Below are 25015 nucleotides of genomic sequence, written 5' to 3' on the forward strand. Positions count from 1 at the left end.
TTCAAGTGCCAAGCGTGAAAATACAGCCAAGTTACACTGCAGATGACGTATTCAATTGAAAAGAAACACATGAACACTATAATAGAAATCATTAGTAACCCACAAAAGCCCCAAATCAGTATTTATGTCCACAAAAATGAAATAACAATTTGCATAGGAATGGGAATTTCCACTAAAAGTGGACCTCTGTTTCACTGTGTCCACTATCCTGTCTCATTACAGAGGAAACTCCAGAACCCAGCAGCTTTGGAGTAATTTGGAACAACATTCTATTTCATCTCCAAAGCCCAGTTACAGTTAACGTCTCCACTGGAAAACAACTACTTGGATCTCTTCTCAAACTTCACAGGTTTGCAATATTAGCACTGAATATGCTTTCCTCATCATGGCAAAGGTCAAATCCTTCTTTGAATTCTGCTGACCTCAGTTAAGTTTTCCATAAGCAACTTCCACAGGTTAGTTTTTGTAAAACCTAATAGAGCAGTACATGACTTATGCCCATACTCCTAATTCTATGCCTGAATATATGTCTGGGGGCTAAACATCTGCTTGTTCTGGTAACAACTTTGCTCTCTGTGAAAAGCAGACTATTTTCTTTTTCCTGTTCCCGGTACAGTTATATTCTCTTTACTTAGCATTGCTGTGGTCCAACTATTTCATTAACAGGCTGGATCCGAGTCCTGGGACTAAGATGGAAGCAATGACAGCTCATGAGTCAAAGCACCAGGTTTTCCTCAGGAGCAACAGTTGGCCTCTGGTCCCATCCCCCTTCTCACACAGAGTATTGCATTTGCCCCACAAGTCCACCTCTTAGTTGATTAAATAAACCATGTTTGAATGATTCCTTAGATAAGGTTAGCTTCCAACCAGCCCAGAAGCCTTTCATCATGATCTGTTTTCTGGAATTTATCTTTCTTAAAGATGAATGTTCAGAAGTATAAATACTATTCCCAAAGATGCCTCTCCAGCACCCTGTTCAATAATAGTAATTCTTCCCTAACTCAACAAAAATACCTGGACTGACATAACCTACGACCCAGCTGAATCACATTAGTGCCTCACAATCTTCCAGCAATGGGTAATAAAGCTGTCTATTCCCTTCCTCTTTCATTTTCAGAGGGTGACTCCCAAATGTCAACAGGCATTCTTGCTATTAGTGCAAAGCACTCAACCCTGTACTTTCTCCTTCTTCAAGGTCACTGCATTTTATCATTCCAGTCCTAGGGGTCATACAGCTATTTACTACGTTATTTCTAATCTACCTGTGTATTTACCATGTCTCCCACTTTTTATCAGACAGTTTCATCAACGCATTCCCACTTTTTGTGACAAGCAAACCAACGCTCAGTAGGTTTGGTCTCAGGACTCCAGTTGATACCCCCCCAGGTTCTTTTATTTTTGCTTCCACCTCTAACATACTTAACCAATTACTTTCAGCACACTGACATGCATGTTGAAGGCATACTTTTCTGACTTCTACTTGACTTACATGGAGCTTTAACATCCCCCATCTCAGGGCTGCTCTAAGTGCCTCCCCCTGACCATGGGGCCTCCCCCTGCCTTGCTCCTTGAGGAGCTCCTTGGGGAGCAGGCAGGGCAGGCTGACAGGACTTTGGTACAGTCTAGATTGTAGGTCACAGCACAAGGGTCCTTCCTTATTACACCCCCAAAACTGAGTCTCCACATCCACTTCATCCACTTTTTCTCACCTGCTGCCTTGCTGTTATCAACTTGGGACAACCTGGTAAGGAAATATTCTCTGGAGATCAACCAAGAGTACATAAACTCCATACTGAACACAACAGATTAATCTCTTGCTACCATGTGAAGTATTTATGTTGTCTCACAATCTTCCACAAAAGCATCATCACAACATTGCTGGGAAGAAAATTGCCATTATCCTCATTTTCTAGAGAGCTGCTAGGTCACACAGGAAGTTAAAGGGTATTTCAACACAGTAAGAGGAAGCTCCGTAGCTTGTGGTAATGCATGCCTTTGCTAGCTTAATGGCGCTTAACATCTCTATTTTGCAGTAAAAACAAACTGTAGTTTGCACAGAGAAGTCCATAATGGAATTAAAAATAGAAGTTGTGCCTTGGATAGCAGGTTGGCTATATAAACACTCTAGATTAAAAAGATGTTATGAATGTTATATGTTAAACGTGTCCTACAGAATGTTTTGAAGCCAAGAACTTATTTTTATAGATGGAGGTAAATGAATTATCAAAATTAAAGACAGCTGGTTTAACCTATGTTTTACACTACTTTTATACTACAAAAACATTTCGATTTTACTTTGAAAGTGCTTAGACATCCCATTGTCACCACTGTTTTGCTTTCTAAGAAATGGAAATCCACTAAGAAAAACACAGAACATGCACATATCCCTAGCATTCAAGCTAAGAACATGACACACCTCCTTCCCTAAAGTCAGCCCACTTTTATAAACACATGCCACCCCTATAAAATACCTTTTCCTAGACACAGTCCAGTCTCTTTCTGAAAGGCCAGTTCTCCACTTTGCCTCTTGCCCTCTCCTGCCTGGCTCACCTGACAGTGATACAGCTTAGCTGTGTAAAAATCCCTGGTCCATACGGTCCCTCAGCCAACACTCAACAGAGGGGCACTGGACAGGCGCACGTGAAGAGATATCAGTATCTTGCCAATCATGGCTTGACCACAGACTGGCAGATGTGTACAGAGACTTCCCATGAAATCCAAAACATGTTCCCATGTTCTCCAAAACAGAGTATGTGTAGGAAATAAAGAAGTCTGAAGTAGGAAATAAGTCTCAAATCAGAAACCTCTAATGGAGCTCTCAAGAAAGCTGGGAAGTTGTGCTATGCTAAGTGTAACTAAGCTGCTAAAAAATAATTACATATTATTATCAACAAGAAAATAACCAGAGATGAGTTTCAAAGCCTTGTTGATTTCATGACTAAAACATCTGAATCACGCAACATCTGCTAGAGAAATATTCTCATTAAACTGTACTTGAGGTCTATCCTTGGTATCTTTGGCCTTGAAGGGGAACTGCACAGGAAATGCAGCAGTCTCCCATTCAACCAGCAGTGAAGGGAAACTGTACACCACATGAAATTCCTCTAGAAGACGTTAATTCAATTTCTGAGAACTTCTCACCTTTCTGCAAACCAGTGCTTACGCACTCAGCTTCCTGGTCTCATCTCCAAATGTTTGTCAGATGGAAAGGGACAAAAATAATTGAGGTCATTCATTTCTTAATTCTGATTCAGAGGAGTTTGGGAAAAGAGTGAATGTGTTAGCACATTCCTTCTCACCAGAGCTGACAGACCCCAGCAGGCCATTTCACTTACTGAATGACAGCATCGACACAAGCCTAAAATCTCTGGCTATACGTCAGAATAGACATTAAGCAATGAAAAATGACACAGATGAGCACAACTTAATACCTTCAGCTATCACAGAGACTTAAAATGCCCTAAGCGGCTACTACCTTCCCATCAGAGGCTACTGTTCTCCCTGTGAAGTGTTATAATACAAGAGATCAAAGGGATGCTCCCCATCCCCACTTCCCTGTGGGGCCAGCATGCCCTTGCCTTGCTCAGCAGAGGAGAGGGGCTGCTGTCCAGGCACTCTCCACGTGCACCTTGTGTTCCTCTCAAATGGGTTTTCCCAGTGTCCAAAACAGGGAGAAGCCACTGACATTTGAGGCATGCAATAAACCACACCTCATGTTTAAAGCAAGATTAATTTTTTCCTTTATTTTTATATTGTGTGGTTCTTTAGCACTGCTGTAGACATGGGCTTACTTTTTTTTTTTTTTTAATGATCTCTTTACAAGTGAGTTACAGAGAATAGTTGGGGAATCAAAGTGCCTCTGGTTACTGTATTATTCATTTCAGTATAATTAAATGAAGAAAGATAAAGCATGATCACGTGATGGCAGGGCATGTGGCAGAAGCATTACTGAAAAACGGGAAATCAATTAGGAGAGAAAAAGACATGAACTATACTGCAAACCCATCTCAATTTAGATGACTAAGCACACTGGATGTGAGAAGCCTGGCCTGCAATGATCGAGCAGTACTCCTGCACTGGGTCCGGCTGGGATGGAGTTGATTTTCTTCATAGCAGCCCCTAGGGTGCTGTGTTTTGGATCTGTGACCAAAACACTGTTGACAGCACACCAATGTTTTCACTGTTGCTGAAGAGTGCTGGCACAGCATCATGGCTTTCTCCATTTCTCAGTCTGCCCTGCCAGAGAGTAGGCTGGGGTGGGCAAGGGGCTGGGAGGAGACACAGCCAGGACAGCTGACCCCAACTGACCAAAGGGAGGGATACCCCACACCATATAATGTTGTGCTGAGCAATAAAAACAGGGGTGGGGGTGTGTGTTTTGGCAGCGTTGCTGTCGCAACATCCAAGACCGGCGAGGCCCTCACACAAGTCAACCTCTGAGACCAAGGTGGCCCTCACAAGTGGTGGTAGCTACCACTACAGAGGGGCTCGGCCTGCATGGCCTCAGAAGCTCACACTTTTTAATAGTCTTTTTTCTTCAGAACTAACGGTAAAAGCTTCATTTTTAAAAAACAAAGTGAGAGAGAAATACTGATACACAAGAGCAAGGCAGGAACCCCTTCTGAGCAACGTTCACTACTTTCTGTATCAGTAGAGCAGAACTGATGCGTCTTTTTTGACAAGCACCCTACTTCAGCGATACACTTTTTCAATACACAATGGACAGTAACACATTTTAGTTAACTAGGCAACTGTATCTTCTGAGCCATAATTAGAAGTTCTTTTACTACAACAGATAGGTGTAAAAATGCTCGCAATTTAGGACTGTTACTTTGCAGGAACAAATATCTAAACCTGGACAAATCTCACAAAAATAGGAGTGGAAAGGTTTTTTAAGCCTTCACACATGCCATTAAAAAAAGCACGTCTATTAAACATGTAAAAATATTTCAAGGTGGAGCCATTTGTCACAATAATATACAAGATCTTACAACATAAATATTTATAAAGCACAGATGTTATTTCACATTACATTACTACCATAGCTTGTTCCATTAACTGATCCAACAGACCAGCTAATTGCTTGTGCAAGATTGACTATTTGCTATCACCCATTCAAGACAGACGCGCACACAGTTGCCAGGGGGCAGGTAGCTTTAGGGGGTTGTTTTCTAGCCAAACTTATTAAATGACTTTTCATTATAATACTGATCATTGGTTCATCAATTAAGTTAGAAAAATCTGCAGACATAAACATTACAGAACGATAAGTATGGCAAAGTTTCTAAGAAAATTGTGTTGAATCAGTGTTTGCTTCAATAGCACGCACCAAAAGGCATATAAAACAGATCTTGTTCCATAATGAATTTCAACTAAAGTAGTCTTGCATATGCATATGATTTTATAGGAAATTTCAAGACATGAATGTTTCCCCTTAAGTTTTAGATCCTAGGTTTATATGAGTATACAGCAAATCCTGCTTGACAATACCTCTAATCCTTCTGTTTGCAGAGAAGCACTTCAAAATGCAAAATAAGGAATTAACACAACAGAAGGAATACTAAAGTAGTCAAATTTGGTGGGGCAGGGGGTTGTTTGCCCCTTTTTTTTAAGTCTTGACTGTGGTTTCTCATTATAGTTGGCTGGCAAACCTACTAAAAGTGGTAAACGGCAATATTAGCAACTTATTACAATATCATCAAATTAACTAAACGGACTACAGAGGTACAAAAACTAGAAGAAATCTGGCTAACATGTGTCGATTACACCCACACGCACTGCCTGAACAGAGCAATGCACAAATCCTCTAAGTGGCTGCAAAGCTATTTGCCTGAAGCAGAGCAAACAACGAGAACAAGTTCAACATCTGCCAGGCTGTCCAACTGCTCACAACCATTTTTCTGGTCAGAGGGGGCATTGTTTAAGTTGACAGGTTCCAAATGGTCTGACTTATTTAGCAATTCTCAAAAGACTCTTTCTACTCATTAGAGACAAAAATGCGAACCACCTCAGCCAGGGTTCCCTCGCTCCCCGGGAGCCGATCATGCTAATTGAGGAGAACATCACAATGTGTCCCATTTTAATCACGAGTTAAGCAGGCAAGAAGCTTCTATTATCCCCACCATACAATGGAAGATGGAGGGCGCCGGTTTCCGCAAGGATACATGCCATGGTATATCGTCTCAACATTTTTTAAACACCTCACTTTAAGCAAAGACGACATATGTTGCTGATAAGCACTGCACCAACCAAATGAAGTACACAAGTACATTCTATTAAAGAGAAATTTGAAACATGCTGTTTCAAGCCTGAACGCTAAGTGAGCAACAGTAAGCATCTTAACATATGGGAAGCTATGGGGAGGGAGAGGGAGAATAGCTATGTATTGGTTTTTCTTCTCAACTGCCATATGAGAGGTGATAAGTATAAACAACCTAACGTAGCAGCAGGACAGGTTACAGACAAATGACACTCAAAGAGCCAGATCATTCAAAGATATTCCCACTTAGAGTATCTATAGAAACAAAGGGGAATGCTACTAAGTTAGGAAGCGGAATGACAGCAGCTTTACTTATGACGGATTATTTCTCAGTCACTTAACAGTAATCAAACATGCTCTCCAGCAGTAATTATCTCATGTAATCCTAGGCTTTCCAAACACAGGAAAAAATGCAACAGTCTTACAATCAACAGGCCTGTCTTATTTTCTTCCCAGTGTCAGAAGACCACTAAAATTTTGAATCCCTTCAAAACTGTAACACCTGAAAAGAGTTCCTCACATAAACTTTCTAAGGAACATTAGTGTAGTAATTGCGAATGTCTTCAATAGACCTCTATTAGCAAAACACAAATCATGTGTGAGAAGAAAGAGACTGACAAATGCTTTCAAAGGCTATAGAGAAGACATGTAAATATTTAGTAGATTACCATGTGGAACACAACAGCTACAGGGAATTGCCAGTTTGATGGAAGGACAAATGGAAGGAGAAGACTTGAAAATTAATATTATTACTTCTGTTCCTAAGCAACCACAATGTGGATAAGAAATAGGAAAAATAAATTACCTTAATGCATGTAATAGGAGTTAGGGAAATTCCTTTCCCATTCTTTAAAAAGATGTTACAGAGATAAGCCTTTCAATTAACATGAACAAAGAGTATGCCACTAGTTTACATAGAAAAACTATACTTTGTCATCTGTGTATAAACATCTCCAGAAGCAGAAGATTAAGTCAGCGAGCTAAATGGAAAGACATAAAATATTTTGCCAGCATGACATTGGGAATAAATAACTAAAAGCCCAAAAAAGCAAAGAGACAACATGATGCCGGCCTATTCAGCCATAAAATTCATTTCCAATAACCACATTTCAGCATGCAGCTTAGATCATATGTAGCATTTTCCTGTCTGAGAGCATGCAAGATTGATTATTACGGGCTCAATTGTCCCATACACAGGCAAACAACATATAAGGAATAATTAAATCAGCAAGATTCCCCCACTGAGCCTCCTACACATGCTTACACTCAGGCAAAGGAGAGGTGAGGTCCCTCCCAAGAAACAAAAGCGAAGGATTACGCGAGAAGCCTAAGACCATCTGCACAAAGTCATGTGGCCAAGGATTTCCTCTTCCCCTTGCTGTGTACAGGGCATCCTTTCCCACTTCCAGTCTGAGCCACATGGAGGGCAGCAGAGCTGGGCTTAATTCCCAGCTCAGGGACAAAAGGGAATTGGGGACCAGGGGTTTCCAAGGTCCTCTTTGCCCATACTTACTGCCTTCAAAGCTAAACCACTTAAGGATGTAATCCCTAATACCCCAATCTGCAGAAGTTCATAACGTCTGGGTCTTGAAATTCTCCATACCCTGGTCCCAGCCCAGCCCCACTTGCGCTCCCTCCGGAGCAGAGCTGGCCAGGCATGGTCACCCTGCTTCCATCCATCTCCCAGGCACAGAGGCAAGGAGCTCTTGCCTGCAACCATGAAGACTGCAGGAAAGACCCAAGCCTCTCCCCCAACATGTATCCCGGTTTCATGTGCATTAACAAGCGGAGCATTGGCATTTTTGTTTCCTATTTTTGCTCAACTAATTTGAGTTTCTTTCTCCTTGCCTGAGGTAGAAAGCTCAGATCAGGGAAGAAGAAAAAAAAAAAAAAAACGTTCTTGACCTCAACAAGATATCTTGTTAAGGTACAGCAGCCTCAAGGACTCTTTCCTCTTTCCTGGCATCTGAGAAGGGAGTTACAATTAACATTCCTGTTGGTTCACTTTTTCCGTGAGGCCCAGAGGGCAATTCTATAGCATTTTTCCATATATAATGAAATATTAACTCTATTTGCAGTAAAGGCAACTCACAAAGCAATGTTTGGATGCTCTTTGACTTCAGTATCCCAAAGCAATTTGCAAAAGCAGATCTATTTTTCCAAAGTGCTCTATGCTTTCTAAACAATGCTCAAGCCTGCATGAACAGTCTACTCTGAAACAGTGATTTCTGAGTCCTGCCTGCTCTCTCCCACCTTATCAAGCTGCCTTTCAGCTTCCTGAAATATTATTGCTGACATAATGGCATTACTAAGATAGAGCCCAATTCAAGCCAACTGCAGATAATAGAAAGGCTCCCACTGACTTCTGTGGGCTTTGGATCAGGCCAAAAACAGTGAAAGTACCAAGAGGATGAAGTCACACAGATCTGGTTTTCATTTCAGTATGGTCCTTAAAAATATGCCGAACTTTAGGTATTGTATTCTTGAGTTTGTGCTGGGCTGGCAAGGTACACTGAGCCAACATATTAAAACATATGCCTTGTCTTGGCTTAAATTCAGATTATTACATCTTTATTTTTTCCATAAAGTTGAGATAATAAATTAAAAAAAAACTCAAGAAAACTTTACCTTTACAGAAAGCAAACTATCATCTTGTTCAACTGCACTAAATACAGAAAAGGAACGCTCTGCTCACCCAACACACTCACTACTTACCAAGTCTATCAACGCTGGCATTAGTTTTGCAATGTACAAGACAGTCTGCAACCTCTTCTCGCAGGCTCTATTTGTGAAATGCAAGATGACCTTCGGGCCATCCCCAGGAAATCCTTAACTCCTCTCTATTCATCAAAAATATTACGCAGTCATTACCTTCCAGGTCCAATCAAACCTTGTTAAATATCCCCCAGTGATATATAAATTGGTCAACCTTCCAATGCAAGATTCATGTCTGGACCTAGATTTTGAACAATATTCAAAAACTAGGAATGTCTGGATCTCAAGGCTTCACTTAATTGTGTCTGGAATAAATCAAATCCACAGTCTAGTTTGCATTTCAGCTCTACATTTTCAAAGTGGTTCCAGTGTAATATTTTAAATTGGAAAAATTGCTACTTTTAGTAATTAGAGGTGCTTGAAACTTTTCAAAAATCATGTGTTTAATAAAACGCTTTTCTTGAAACATGAAATTTTGGAAAAAATGAAGTCCATGTAAAAATCTGCATCATGTTCTGGTGACTTACCATTTTTCAACAACAAACTACTAAGGTTGGTAATTGTGAAATTGATAAACGAACACATACACACACAGAAATGCATGCAGAGCACCTCATTCTCAATGTGGTGGTCCGTATTTCCAAGGTTAAAATAAACTGTCAGTGCTCAATGTCCCTGACAAGCAGCAAGTATTCTCTAGAGGGGACACCTGTTAGGCCCACCAGAATCTGAAGAACTGAGTGAAACTACACCAATAGTGTGGCAACAGTACATTGCTTTTAATAAACCAGATTAATCCCAGTTATATAGTTTGTAGCTGTTACAGCAACCAAGCTAACACCTCAACATGAACCAAAGTGAAAACTCAGCAGTGACCCTTGCAGACACGGCAAACATTTTTGAGTTTGTTCCTTGTTACTTTGTCAAGGTGCACAAAAGTAAACAATTTAAGCTATGAGCAATCCCATTACTAGTAAATGAGAATTGGCCAGCTAACCAAGGGTCATGCCTCACAGTGAAAAAGCATTTCCTGATGTTCAGAGGGAACCTCCTATATTTCAGTTTGAGACCATTGCCTCTGGTTCTGTCACTGGGCACCACTGACAAAAGCCTGGCTCCATCTGTTTTTTGTACCCTCCCTTCAGGTATTTTTAGACATTGATGAGATCCCCCGAGACTTCTCCAGGCTGAACAGCCCCAGCTCTTTCAGCTTTTCGTCACAGGAGAGGTGCTCCAGTCCCTTCCTTATCTGTGTGGCCCTTCATCAGACTCTCTCCAGTACATCTCTCTCTCTTTTGTACTGGGGACCCCAAAAGTGGACACAGTACTCCAGGTGTGGCCTCACCAGAGTTTAGGGACAGAAAAGTAGGACAACTGTTTGGTGTGTTTTGGGGTTGAGTTTTTATGTTTGTTTTGTTACTATTGCTTAAGAAAACTGTTACTGCAGTAGAGGTAGGATTCAGAAGTGCTGACAGAAACATGCAAGAGAAGGAAGAGGACCAGAAATTTGTCAAAGCTCTACACTTACGGCTGCCAGAGTTCTGGGACATTTAGTCAAGAGCAGGAACAGAAACTCATCTTCACGCTTTCTGGCAGCAGGAGCTGAGAAGCTCTTAAGCCAAATGCTTATCACCATTTGCTAGCCACGGACTGACGGGAAAATGGAGGTGCTGGCCAGCCCCTCGGCAGGAGTCTGACTAGAGCTTTCTGGCCAACAGCCGTGCTGCCAAGCTCCCTGCAAGGCCAAAGCCCCTCTGCCTTGGCATGGAGAGAAGCCCAGCATCATTACAAACTGAAGCTAGTAAACGTGGCTTACTGGCTCACTGATATTTGGTGCCCTTTTTCATGCCTGCTTTCTACAGGTTTCTGTGGCGGACACTTGGTCGTTATAGATGGTGAAAGAAACCAGTTGCTCTGTTTGCATGTAGCACATTATTTGGCAATAACAGGCAAAAAGTCTTTCTCTCCTTGACTCCTAAATACAAGAAGTTATGAACAAACAAATGGATGCATATGCATTTCCTAAAGACAAGATTACAAATCAAACTTCCTTCCTCTGAAGAAAATCCAGCTTCCTTCAAAGCAGTCTCTTACAGAAGACTCTCTTATTCTGCAACTGCAGGCTGGGAATCAAATTTGACCCATCACAGTACATCGCACTTTCCTCCTGCTTTGTACCAGCATAAATGAACGCACAAGGCAGAAGGCTCTTGAGAGATGTTCCCTGTATAAATCACTTTTTGTTCAAGAACAGAGTGGAAACAGCAGATCCAGTCTTGCCTTCTGTCATTTATCCTTATTGGTTGAGAAAATAAGAAACAGTTATAACAAGCTTGTCTCAAGTATGATCAGCAGGGAGAGCACTCTTTTCAAACTATTGGAAGCTGGATTAAATAAATACCTGAGTTGAGAGCACAGACTCAAAGGATGGCATTTCTGACAAGCGTACAACACAGACTAAGAAAACAATATCATGCTGTTAATCTGGGAAACAGAATTTCTGGTGATCCCCAAAGTACAATTTACTAACCTGGAAATACAATTTCCCTGGAGAAAAGCATTGTGCAGCTCTTCTGCTATGCACAAATTTATGTTTAGAACTATTGATTTCTCCTTTCTTTCTGTATTATTGCATTTCTTATACTACACCAAGCTTTATGTAGGTATTCCTAGGAAGCCCATAAACAGCAACCTTCTTCCTGTGCTTGGCTTGCACTGCTCAGCCATTGTACTGCTTTTTCCTCTCTCCTCCCTGGGGACTAGAAGCACGAGCTCCTTTCACTTTCCCTTATAATGCAACTCTTGCTCAGTATTATTCTTTCTGTTTTCTATTGTTAGTTTGTACTCTATGAGGTGATGTAGCCATTTAGGATCCAAATGAGGTGACAGATGAAACAGTAACTTTATCCTGCAGGCTCCAGGTCGATAGCAGAACTGGGGAATAAGATAGCAAAAAGGCAAACCCCCTTCTCGGCAAAACTAAGTGCAAAACCTCATGGATTCATGTCTGGCTGTCTCTAAACCATGAGGCCTTATGTAAGTTGTTTGGTTTTGGTTTGGGGTTTTTGTTTTGTTTTTTTTAAATGGATGCTAGGTTTTTCTTTAAAATAAAAAAAAAAAAAAATTACACTTTTGTGGTGCTTTAACACAATTTGGTTGGTAACACATACAAGTCCGCCTGCATGACAGATGAAGACCACCATAACGATGCCTGACCAACATCTTTACATCAGGAATAACTCCAATGAAATCATTGCAATTATTCTGAAGCAAAGAAAGAAATGCTGGACCAAAGGACAACCAGGCTGCTCCACTGTGTTTAATTCATCTATTTCATACAGTTTACTCTGTTTCTCTGCTTCCTCTGTATCATTAGCTGCAGCCTGAACCTGTAAGCACCCTGGAACATAGGGGGACTAAAAAACCTGTGTTTCAAGAGCATGTGGAAGATTCGCGTGACTTATGTAAATCTGTTAGGGAACAGTAGGTGGCGGGGGGGGGGAAATCTATTTCCTTCTGAAAAAAAAATGATCACACCAGATTTTTCTGAAGACAATTAAGGCTATGTGAAATGATGGACTTTAAGGTCCTTTTTTTTTTTTTTTTGCTAGAGCATTCACTTTTCAAGCTGTGTCTGTCCATTTAGAAAACACAGTGTGAAGCTGACATATAGGAAAAAATAACCAAAACATTTCACTTACAGAATATTAATCCAGCAGGAACTTCATGAACTGAACAAATTGAAACTGTGGCAACTCGCCCCTCGCCCCAAAAAACCCCACGACAGAAGTATCAAAATTGTCTCATTTTCCCACTAAAAATGCCTGAAACCAGATGGGGTTTTCCCCAAAGACATATGGTCTGGGCTTCTACTTATATTGAAGTAAAATTCAGATCTGATCATTTTAATCCACCATAGCTAATCCTATTTGCCTAACCAAGAGTTAAAATAACTAGCACAGCTCTCCTTCCTCTGCTGGTTCAATGGGTGGCATCTACTGTGCTTTTCCCTGCTTTAAGCATTCAAGATAAGTAGTTCTCAAAAGCCACAAGTCATTACTCTGTACAGTATGTAACATACATATTCTTCCTTCTTCAGCTTTTGGGAGGGAAGTTCTCCATTTTGCTTTCTCATGTGAAGCTGTGCCTTAAGAGACCATGTCCGTGGGTTTCGGGTTTTGATTGTGGATTTGGGTTTTTTTTGGTTTGGGTTGGGTTTTTTGGTTTTTTGGGGGTTTTTTTTGGTTTTTTTTTGGGGGGGGGGGGGGGTGTTGGTTTGTGGTTTTTTTTCTTTCTCGCAAAAGCCACATCTGTGGAAGTTTTAGTTACACCACCAGCAGACAGAAGAGGAAACCTGCACCTAGAGTAACACAGGTCATTAATCAGTCCATAAAACTGTTGTCAAGAGCTGGACTAAGTTCACAGACTTCTCCGTGTTCATAAAGTTTTCACTGAACATCTGTAGAGTGCGTGGGGGACTCTAGAGCACTTGAGACAATTGATTTTGCCAAGACTACATTTTAAAAAAAAAAGCCAAACCAAACAAAAAAAACCCAAAATACTGGCATTCAGACCATGTATTTTGGCATGTCTCCTTTTAAAAAAACATCTTCTACCTGGCAAATTTTAATCTTTTTCCTCAACTCTGTCCTCAAATACTCATCACCGTCTTACTTCCTCCTTTTCTTCCACAATAAATTCCTCTTTGGCCAACATCACACGGCTTCCAAGTATCATTTAGTTGTCTCCATACTTATCATCATTTGCTCTTTTGTTAAGGAGCTGGAGGCCAGGATGTCTCCAGTGCCTATGGATAGGTGTACAGGAATATTATGGGTCTGCTGATTTCTAGCTTTTCTCTCCACCAGCAGCAGCCCACCTGGCTGGTGTAGAAGGGGCTAGGAAGGAGGGCAGCAGCAGGGCCGCACTTCCATGGGTCTTTTGAACTAACTTTTGTTAGTCCAGTTAAATAACTGCATATTTTGATAAACCTTCTCTGTTCTCCTCTTGTAGCCACCATATTTAAGATGTTCTGGTCAACAAACTAAAATAAATATATTGCTTATCCATTTTTAAATATAAATTTCCAAAAAATAGAACTTGACACAACTAACAGATTAACAAGCCATGAAAGTGTCACGTGTAAATGTACACATGAAAGTGCCAAATTAAGAATTTGCTAAAATTAGGTACAGTCATACAAATGTTTAAATAAGAATGATTTGGTATAATGTTACTTACTGATACACAAAAATGTAAGCATGATGACAGTTTCTCAGCCACAAAACAAAATTTTTCATGGTAAATAACCAAGGAGAACCAAGACAGCTCTAGGAAGACAACTAGTACCCAGTACAAAATAAATTTAACACACTCACTACTACCATACATAAGTGACCCTTAGCACGGCAGCACAAGTCACTCCAAACCCTCCCATGCTGATGAAGCCCCATTTCCACACACGCACAGGATTTGAACACAGCAAAAGCCTGCAGTCAGAGACACCAGACGCTGGTCTGGTTTTCTCCTATCCCAAATCAGTTCACATTTAAAACTCTGGTTTACCACCAGGGACATAAGTGAGTTGATTTGCTCTGCCCTCCCTTCCCACTTCCTTCCCCAGGCCACACATGAAGGTAATGAAATTGCATAATAAGAATCAGACAAAATGCCATTTACTGCTTCATGCTCGTACAATAGCTGCACTTGGTCAGGGGCCTCTTCACACAGGCACTGCATGAGGAGGCAACCCCAAAACCCTCTTTTTCCAAGGCTGTTCCCCTCAGACAGCAGTTAGATGCAATAGCACTTAACTTTGAGGCATCTTACACCCACCTGAAAGAAGACTAACGCTTATTGTTGTCATTTTTCCAGAACAGAATTTTGAGACGAGGAGGAAAGGTCACGCACAACCCCCCAAGGGCAGGGTACAGTCTCTTTACACCCATTCATACAGCCACGGAAGTAATGAATTTGTGGCACTGCTACTTGCAGTTTAACTGGGCATGAGTCACTTTCTAGATGAAAACAAACATTTTCAGTATGCAGCTAACTACTCAACTAGAGATGAGCTACCTGAATAGCAGAGAAAAGAGCAGTCAAGGGCTCCATCTTGATACCCTAGGCACCAATTTCACTTACAGTGAAGCATGTACACCAGCATTTTTACATGACAGTGATCCTGCCAGAGCCTAAGGAAATAAAAATATTGTTACTCCAAGTAAAAATTAACCAAAATTGCTGAACATAATAGCTGACCTTCATCCATGTACAGCTTTTGGAGCAAAGCATTTGAGCCACAAGGACTACAAACAGACTGTAAGCAAGGCCACGCTGTGGCCGGGCTCTACGTTTGCTGGGAAGACAAGCACATCTAGCCCGAAACATCAAACCAGCAGATGGAGGAGACTGAAGAAATTCAAGGTCATCAAGGGAAACACTTTTGTCCTGGCCCTGAGATAAATCAAGACAGTGCTGTCTCAGTAAAACGATAGTTGAAAAGAGGACTAGGATGTTAAGGAAAAGCAGAAGATCAATCCTACTGCCTCCCGCTGCTGGATTCCAGCTGCTTGCTGAAGGGGGGAACTTTATATATTCACTGTAAAGGAACAATGCTTCCTCAAAGAAATGCTTAGTTCTTTAGGTCACTCTGTTTCCTAATGTAAACAACCCAAACAGCAAACCAGCACCAAAAGGCATGCCAGTATTTTACACAGGAAATGTTACCGAGATCAACTGCTGACTTTCATTTTAAAGAAATAGCTTAAGGACCGATATCTGTTTGTTGGTCTGGCCTCTTGGGTCCTTGAATCCACTTAATTATGTCCAAAGAAAAGTCTTTTAAGGACACTTTAAAATATACTGGCACATACTTCATGACGGAAAGTTATTCTTTTGCTCTTCATTCCTCTGACTGACAATCCCAGGAAGCTGCAACTCTTGAGATCTCTTGATCAGCTTCTCCTGTAATCACAGTCAAACAGCAAGGTCAAAAAGGAAACAGTAGCTATAAAACAATTTTTAACACAGCTTTTAATTATTTTTTTCTTTAAGAGTTACATTGTACAGAAGACTAGACAAAATATGCACCATTTCTCTCAAAAGGGAAGCATTTATCCACTTAGATTTCAAAGTCTGTTCGTTCTTCTTTGCTTTAATGCTTTTTTTCCTTCCAGAGAGCAGGGAGAAGAGACCAAAAAAAAAAAAAAAACCCAACCAAAAAAAAAAAAAAAAAAAGAAAAGAAAAGACGTATAAAGTGATATATTGTCATCCCAGCCAGCTTCCTGTCCTGGTTTGCATCAACAGTGTCATGAAATGAAGAATGACATAATATGCAATAGTTCCCCCAGCTTTGAAAAACATATGTTAGGGTGGCGCATACACTCCAGAATACTGCAGCTAGAGTACACAACTGGAACACTCAGGTTTCCACTTGTGAAAAGCCTCAGAAAAGCATTTTAAGCACAAGTTTAACTTTTAGCATATCTTTATCCTACCAAGCTCCTTTTTCCTGAACTAGTTAAGGCTTAACTGATGCCTACTCCCTTTAAAAAGCACTTTGTTTTTGATTAATTTTCTTTCACATTCCTAAAGGTGAAATCCCAGCTAGACCAAAATTAGCATGAGGTCGCTTACTGCAGAGGCAGGATTTCACTCCCAGCCATGAGTTTTCTTCAGATTAGCTTGGGACAAACTGTCTCTCCAGAGTCACAAGAGTGTTAGATAAATGGTACCAAACTTGTGCCCTCACTGCATACCTTTGCCTGCTGTCCCTGCGAGAGGGTTGGGCTCTGTGGGGCTGGCAAAGGCAGCGGGAAGTCCAAGGAACATTAGCTAAAGCCTAGAAATGCACAAATGAATGACAAGCAAGTTTTGGGCCCACTTTCCTTGTGAGGTCCCCCCCCCCTTTTTTTCCCATAATAAAAAATCATGAGGGAAGTTACATGCAAGTCCTTCAAGAGAAGAGCACACAGACTCGCAATATGAGCTGGTCCCTCTTCCTCATCATCCCCAAGCAACATCCCAAGAACTTGGGGACCCAAGCTTTGCAGAAACCAGTATAAATCAACAAACTTCACTTTTGACAAACCTGTTTTTAATACTTTTTAACTATTCCAACTAGCTGGTACTGCAGCAGCCAGCACATGTGGGTTTTTCCTTACTGATGTCTGAGGAGGCATAGGAGACAGCAAAGGTGGTCAGATTATCACTTAGCAGTCCTGAACTGCAGAATCCCTTATTTTGGTATGGTTACAATTATTTGACATGCTATTTCCTGCATTATGTAGCCATTAACTGGAACTTGGAGGAACTGCAAACTGGGCAGGAACCAGGGAGAAGGGAAATGATAAGGGTCCTCCGGATGTCTTTTGCATGGCTGTAAAAGTATCATGAAGCTCAGTGCACGTGCACTGTATGGGGAGGGGGTGATGGAGACGAGGCGATAGCTTTAAGTCCCTCTCCATCCTGCCCAATAAATCTGTGTCTGACAGATCCCCACAGGCCTGTATATCACTTTCTCTTTCTGTAATTAGGAGACCAGCTGCAATTCCTTGGCCAGAGCCCAGCCAGGCTTCCCATGCTCCTTCTACAAGCTTCTCCAACAAATAGCACTAAGAAGCAAAGAAACTTAACCCAAAATATAGCATGTGACAAACTCTTCCACTTGTGACCTCTGTACCAGGCAACCTGTGAATCTACATCAGACTGACATTCTGCGTAAGGTCATGACAAGAAAAAAAAAAACGGATCTGGACAGTCTATGAGCTTTGTTTCCCATCCAGCCTTTCCCTTTTTCCCATCTCTCCACACATCATCTACCATTTCTGCTCAATTTGAATGAACAAGAAGCACAGATCCCAAGATAAGTATATGCCATCTATAGCAGGGTAGTTCCTTGTTTAATTCAAATGAAGATGCAGCTTGTTAAATAGTTACTGGAGGGAAGCATATTGCCCCAGAAAATATTTTTACAGAGCATAAGAACTTAATCTCAGAAGCAGGGAGAGGCCAGTGTCAGAACTCACTTCCACACTGTATATCCAAGATAATTAAATATACCTTCCTGCAATGCTTCCCCTTGCTCTTTCCTCCAAGAAAAAAAGTTATTCTTTCGTGAATTTGCTGGTATTTTGAAACTTGCCACTGGAAGAAGCAATTGCTTCCAAGAAGCTGGAAATGAAGAGTAAATCTAAATAGTGCATGCCAGCCTGCCACCAGTGAGCTTAGGAACAGAGAGATTTTAACTGCTGTCCTGTGTATCTTCCACCTGCTGCTCCTTGTATTTCCCCCTGAAACACTCCATTTAAAATAAAAAATAAAAGTTAAAAAAAAAAAAAAGGAGAAAAAAAAATCAGAGATCAAAATGATTCCCCAGCAGGCATTGAATTTCTGTGCTATATAGGCACCTGAGGTACAGATTTGATTAAAGCCTGTGAACTCAAGTTACCCTCAAAGCTTGGCACCCTTTGAATTTTCTTCTTTCAGAGAAAAGGTAAGGAATAAGTGCCTAAGGACTGCTACAGCACTGTCTGGAAACCCACCCAGCCTGACCACTGTCACTCCAGTGCTGCTCTGCTGTAATAGCACAGGAACCAAGACTTAACCATCCAAGCCCATGTTCTTTGGAAAATGACAGTGGGGATGCTCCTAAATCCATTTCAAAGCTTATTTCACAGTTAGTCTGTACAGTTTCCATAAGAACAAGCATATTTCATCAGCAGCCTAACTCTGAAAATACCAGACAGTGCTGAAGTAGCTTCCTATCAGCACAGTGAGCTGGCAGTGCAAACACGAACAGCTGAAATCATCACACACTCCTGCTCTCATCCCAAGTCCCACATCCTATTTCCTCACTCCGTCTTCAGTCACATCCCCAATGTGTTCACCAGGGACCAGCACTCAATATTAAATCCAGGGCCTCTTCAGACCTAACCAGATGGGTAACAATGGGTCATATTTTAAAACAGAAGACCATTCAGAAGAGATGAAAGGAAGGACAGTGGAAGAAAAAAATGCATGTGATAAACTTTGATTCACCTTAGCCTTTCAAGGTGGCAATCAGACAGCATGTTAGTTTTGTACAGGATACAATGGGGGGATCATGCTCCACACTCCTAGGGACTGGCTTGATGCTCTGCTGTTACAGTGATAGCCTCAGTAGCCAGAATTAGTTAAAGAAAAAAAAAAAAAGAAAAAAAAAAAGAAAGGACTGCTGGGAATCACAAGCCTCTCAAGACAGTAAGGAACACATTAGGCTGCTACCAAATCAAATGCACTTAAAAACAGTCCATGCCATGATGCCTTGTTCTCTCCTATAAGAAGATATGGCAGATCACAGGTTTGCTGTAGACAGAAAATATTGGTAAAGGGTCTTTCTAGGCTTTTTGACAGATGCTTTAACCTCTCCCCAAAGATGGCAGGATGGTGAGATGATGTTGCTGTGTTCCCCTGGTAGATGCACACTCTGCGCTGGAGTGTGGGAATGAGCGGGGGCTCGGGCAGGCTGGACCCTGCAGCTCCTGGACCCCTCGAGCACCTGGATGGGGAATGGCTGTGTGGCAAAAGCGATGCCTGCCGGAGCCATCTTGGATGTGCCGAGAGGGAAGGCCACAACGGCGAACCAGCAGCAGGGTTGGCTGCCTGGCAGGGGCACGCTCATGGGGGAGCGGAGGGTAAGAGGCAGGCGACCAGTGACACAGGGCTACCCAGCACACCACAGTTAGCGTCCTGTCACCACCACCCCACGTGCGCTGGGGGTCCATGAGCATGACGGTGCAAAGATGCCAAACCCTTAATTCATTACACAGCTCTAGCCCTCTAAAGGCACAGGCAGGGCAGAAAACATTAAAAAGAGCAGGCCCCTGGGGTGAGATTAGGCTTCACCTATGCCTTAGGGCATACTGGGCCCATCCAAAATTGCCCTAAAGTAGTTCGCTGAGGACTTAGGTAATCAATTTGGTTCGCTGCTCAGTGTCCTTTGCCCCCGGTTATTCATCACTGCCCTGCCTAATTCACCATAAAGGAATTCCTGAGGAACTGCCCTGCCGTCAGGAAGGCTCCGTTTACTCAAAAGAAAGACCAAAAAGCACCAATAATTGAGTGATTTCACTTGGCACAGACCACTTAATTTAAGCAGATTTCTTTAGCAGAGCAACAGCTTGGAGGCAGGGGGAGAACAATTAAGATGAAGAATAATAAAGTTTTTTTTAATTAGCCACCAGAAAACAGGCTCTGAAGCTAGCAGAAACCGCGCACCCTAAGTGCCATGCTTTGCTGTGGACCCGCCAGTGCTCCTGCAGAAAGCACACGCTGCAGCAAAAGGAACCGCCACCAGTTCAGTAGTGCCGGTCCCCTTTAGCTTTACACTTTGTACCATGTTTCTGGAGTGCTGGGGGTGACCAGTAGAGAAACAAGTCCTGTCCATGTCTTTTGCTTAAACTTATGCTATTTTCCCTTCTTTTCCAATTTTAAGACAGGGCCCTTCCTGTCACAAAATGTCTGAAATATATTGGCTGATACTGGCAGAATACAAATTATTATTAAAACAACACATGCATTGGAACTTATATTGTCTTTTTAATGTATTATAGCAGTATAATGATATTTCCCTTCCTCAACGTTTTCTACCCCATTTTACCCCCACTGCAAGCAACCACTCCACATCAAAAATAACAGCTGCTATAAGGCAAACTGTTTATGCTTGCAAATGGTATCAGGACTCAATATTTGCAGAGCTGTGGTATAAGATGTTAAATAGAGCTTTCATGGCTCTATTCTGGTAGTTTCTGTTTAACCTCATTATTCCCCCCCCCCCCCCCCCCCCTCAGAAGTTCAGAAAAGGAGAGTGACGGGCCAAAGCTGTAGCAAAGCCTCAGAAAGAAAGGTGCACATTTGAAGTATTTCAACTCTAACCCAGTGATTACAGTACAAACCTAGCATTTTATTTCCCAAAACGTAATGCAGGACAATATGAGACTAAAACTAAATAAGAGGACATTTGATAGAAAGCCAGGGAGAAATTGGAAGCATAGCCCACAAGTTTTGCAGCATAATGATCTCTCTCTGATAATACCTTCCTCTTTCTTGCAAAGTCACATTAAAACATAGGTTGCTTAGACACAAATAGATACTTGTCCACCACAGCCACTTGGCTTTATTATATCACCGAGTTTAACATTTGTCACTAGTCACATCTCTAAAAAAGCATCGCTGTAGGAGTCCTTTTCAAGAAATCCTTCCGCAACATGTTGTTCCTGGCCTGTACCATGTACTTAATGTCAGAGATGCAAAATAATCTTTTTCCAAATTATTTGTATGAAAGCTTCACACTCTATCAATTAAAGCAGGAAATGGGATGTTAAAGAAAAAGCCCACACTCAGATTTTCCATAAAACCTTTGCTGTTAATACACCCAGATTCACTCTATGCTGTGTTTATGATTAGAAGCCTTTGCAGAAACATCAGCTAGTTAATAATCATCTACATCTGTCACAATATCCCATTTATGCCTCAGCCTACACCCTTCCATTGTTTTATTAGCTACCTTCGATAAATGATTGTCAGAATTCTATCCTCTTCGTTTGCAGGAATAACATGAGGATGAAAGAGAAGAAAATAAAAACCAAAAAGGTGACACTGATTTGTACAATTGGGATAGCAAATAAAGAAGATTTTTCTAAAGGTCTCACACATTGCTCCCCCAGTAAAACAGAGTGTTTAACTAGATTTTACAGCCCAGCCCACCTCCTGAGTTTTTAAGGGTCTGACTTGACCAGCCCCAGGTGGTTTGCCCTTTCTCAGGGTTCATCCTGGGAGCAAAGCCCTGTGACCCCCGTGGCGGAGGGCACTGGTGCTTCACCTGGGGACCCACCAGCACTGCCGGCTGCTGCCCTGGCAGCTGGCAGGGGCCCAAAGCAGCAGGTCTTTGCAGGACCCCTAATCAAACCTTCATCCTGGGGATATTTATATATAATTCACAACGACACAGCTACCTAGCCTGCAACAGTGACCAAGCCCAGAAACCTCTGCAGATGTTTGTCAGGTAAACGCACAGCTTGGTTCAGTACTTTTGTGACCCGTGTCACCAAAACCCCTGTTCTTAGATGGGGGAAAAAAAAAAAAGAGCTAGAGATCTCAATTTTTCCACAAATTGAAATAAATTGGTGGGACAAAAATGCACTCTGTCACTTTGACAAGAAAAAAGGGAGAGAAAAGGTCAACATACATTTTGCAGGCAACAGAGACCTAGGACCACATTTATAGCCAGGACAGTTTCCAGATTGATGTGCCCCACTGCAATCCTCATTTTGTTATTTTAAATGACGCACACTACCGATTTCCTACCAGAGGTAACACACCTTCCTCTGGTCACCCAGGAGCCTGGGGGCTGTCCTGGTGGGCTGAGGAAAGCCCAGGAAGCCTGAAGGGGAGCACACAGGCACAAGGCTACAGGGCCTTCACTTTGAAGCCCTGTCACAGTCTTTGCAAGGACAAAAACCCCTCATGCCTACCCTGCAGGGACCCCTGCTCCCCTCCCTGCCTCGGGGAGGGAGGGTTTGGTTCCCCTCCCGCTGATGCCCTCAGGAAGGAAACAACTGGGGCACTCTGCTCTAAGGGGGTTTGGACTGGCAAGTAATGTTAGCCATCACAAAATGCTATAAGAGAACAACTAGTGCTACGGAAAGTTAATGAATAGTGATGATAACGGAGGTAACATTACCAGTATCAGCTGTCCTCCTTTAAACAGCCAGATTGCAGAGTTAGCCAGAGGCAAAACACATTTCCAGCTGCCAGGTGAGAAGCAGAGCAAAGAAGGTTCTTAAATACATACAACGGGTGTCTCAGGGCAATCCGCGAACTCCTGGAAACTTGCTGCTGAAATTATTCAACTGATCTACTAAAAAGTCATTAAGAATGAGCAAATGTTGCTGAAAGCAGCATTTCAAGCTGCTTGTCAGGCTAGCTTTTGATGATGCCTGCTGCATATTAAGGCATTTGATGCACCCAAAAGCACTAAAAGGAAATAAAACAATAACAACGTGCAGAGTATTATCTGAGCCTTCATTTGTGAGCAAGATAAACACTGTTTCCACTCAAACCGCCTCATGTTTTGTTTTGCCATTGAAAAAGGCAGGCTCTACTTCAGTTAATTTTCCCAAGTGCTTTAACTAATCAAGTCTTAAACACAAACATTTGACCAAGAGAGAAAGCATGAAAACAAAACAGCATTGTTTTGCATAGTGTGGAGCAAGAGAAATATCTGTGAAGTGCAAATAACACACACCAGAAAACAGCACGTTCTGTGCTGGGGGGGAAATTGCCCTTTTCCTTGGCTGGTGTGGGACCCAGGCCGCCCAGCCTAGCCTCCTGCCGAGCAGTGAAGGTGTTGGCATTTTTCTAATCGAAGGGTATTATGAACAGATAGCTCAGCATGACTCAGAGTTTTGCCCCTAAGTCGCGGTACAAGAACACGCTGCCTGAAGCTGACTTTTGTCATCTTTTGTCTGCGCTGTAGGTGCGCAGACAGGGCAACAGTACATTGCTCCTTGCCTGCAAACAAAAGCACTCACTAAAACAAAAACCTTTGCTGATGTACTTGAGGAAGGACCAAGGAGTAGCCAGAGGAGACCGAATAAGGGAAGAGAAGAATACGACAGTCTGACCCCGGGACCAGCTGGGAACGGCAGACGCAGACAGTCGGCTGTACCTCGAGACCTTGGCGGCACCGAGCCTGCTGCCCACGCCTGCAGGGACCACACGGTCGATGTCCCCCTTTTATGAGTTGTTTGCTTCTGGCCACATGTGAGCCATGACAGCATCATCACAGGCTGTGCCAGTAAGAATAAAACCATACTTCCCCTCCCCCTTAATTAAGTGCATACAAATGTTCAATTCCAATTTTCATCAAAACTTAAGATGTCTCTAAAACAAATGTGTTTCACGTCATTCCCCATCCCTCTTCCTCTCTGTTTCTCCGTAGTTTAACTCTGAGCAGCCTTGCAGCAGGAGGAGCGTGGTTTCCAATGTACAGGAGCAAGCCCAGGCCAGTCCCGGGCACAGGCAACTACATAAGCAAGCCACATGCAGGCAGCAACCTCAGCGCCAAGGCCAGCCACCACCTGAACACCAAGTACGGCCGCAGCCGCGTTTTTACGAAGACCCGAACCCAAGAGCTGGCTTTCGGAAAGGAAAGCAGAAGCTGTTACGGCGGTACAGACCTCCCCAGACTGGGCCTAAAATCAACAAGGCCACAGTAGCAGATGTCCAATTCCTGACTGCGGCAAAAAAGAGAAGTCTGCAAGATCGCTCCGTGGCCAGGACTGCTCCTCTGCACCCCGCTACCCCCGCCCCAGCACTCCTGCACCCCAGGGGTGACGCAGCAGCCCACCTTGGCCTCCCTCCAAGCTGCACAAAATGCCCTGGAAACAAGCCAGTCCGTGAAAAACAAGAGCTGGAGACTCACTGCCCATAGCAACCAAATCTTGTGCCTCTGAGCACCATAACCACATCATTTAATCCTTCCCTAAGATCTTAGGAGGTAAGGAGAGAGGCAGGTATATCCTACAACAGTTAAAGCTATTGCTTTGATCAGTATTTCACGGAGGAAAACTATAAAACAACAGCATCTATTCAGACTCATGATGTCCCTATCAAAGTTTCAAAATAATTCAGAAGAAACATCCAGTTCCTGCAGGCCTGCTCAAGTACACAGCCACAACAGGCAGTGGCGACTGCCTTCCAACACAACCACTTCTGTTCAAGCAAATGAGAAAATATCAGACCTTAGGTGCACTACAACTACCTAAATTCTGGTTTTAGATTAATTTCACTTTAATGAGCCGTGATTTGAGAAACCAGTTACAAAAGTGGAAAACGTACATGAAACAATAAAGATTTGCTCAAAAGACTACCTACGCAGGAAGCAGCTCCCAGCTTCAAATACCAGATTCAATACCACTGGTTTGCACCTTCCATTACATTTAGCTTCTCCAACTGCAAATTGAAAAGAATATTAATCTATCTGTGAGGGGTTTTTAAGA

General features: G+C 42.4%; 1 protein-coding gene across 1 annotated transcript in view; it reads right to left on the reverse strand.

The window, feature by feature from the left end:
* TIAM2 (TIAM Rac1 associated GEF 2) overlaps positions 1 to 15876 on the reverse strand; it is a 117383-nt gene extending 101507 nt beyond the window's left edge. The window contains exon 1 of the mRNA XM_049801203.1: positions 15847 to 15876. The gene's annotated coding sequence lies outside the window, so the exon portion shown is untranslated. The remainder of the gene's footprint in view (positions 1 to 15846) is intronic.
* Between the last annotated feature and the right edge of the window lie 9139 nt (positions 15877 to 25015).

The sequence above is a fragment of the Accipiter gentilis genome, chromosome 5, assembly GCF_929443795.1.
Source record: "Accipiter gentilis chromosome 5, bAccGen1.1, whole genome shotgun sequence".
Taxonomy (NCBI): domain Eukaryota; kingdom Metazoa; phylum Chordata; class Aves; order Accipitriformes; family Accipitridae; genus Astur; species Astur gentilis.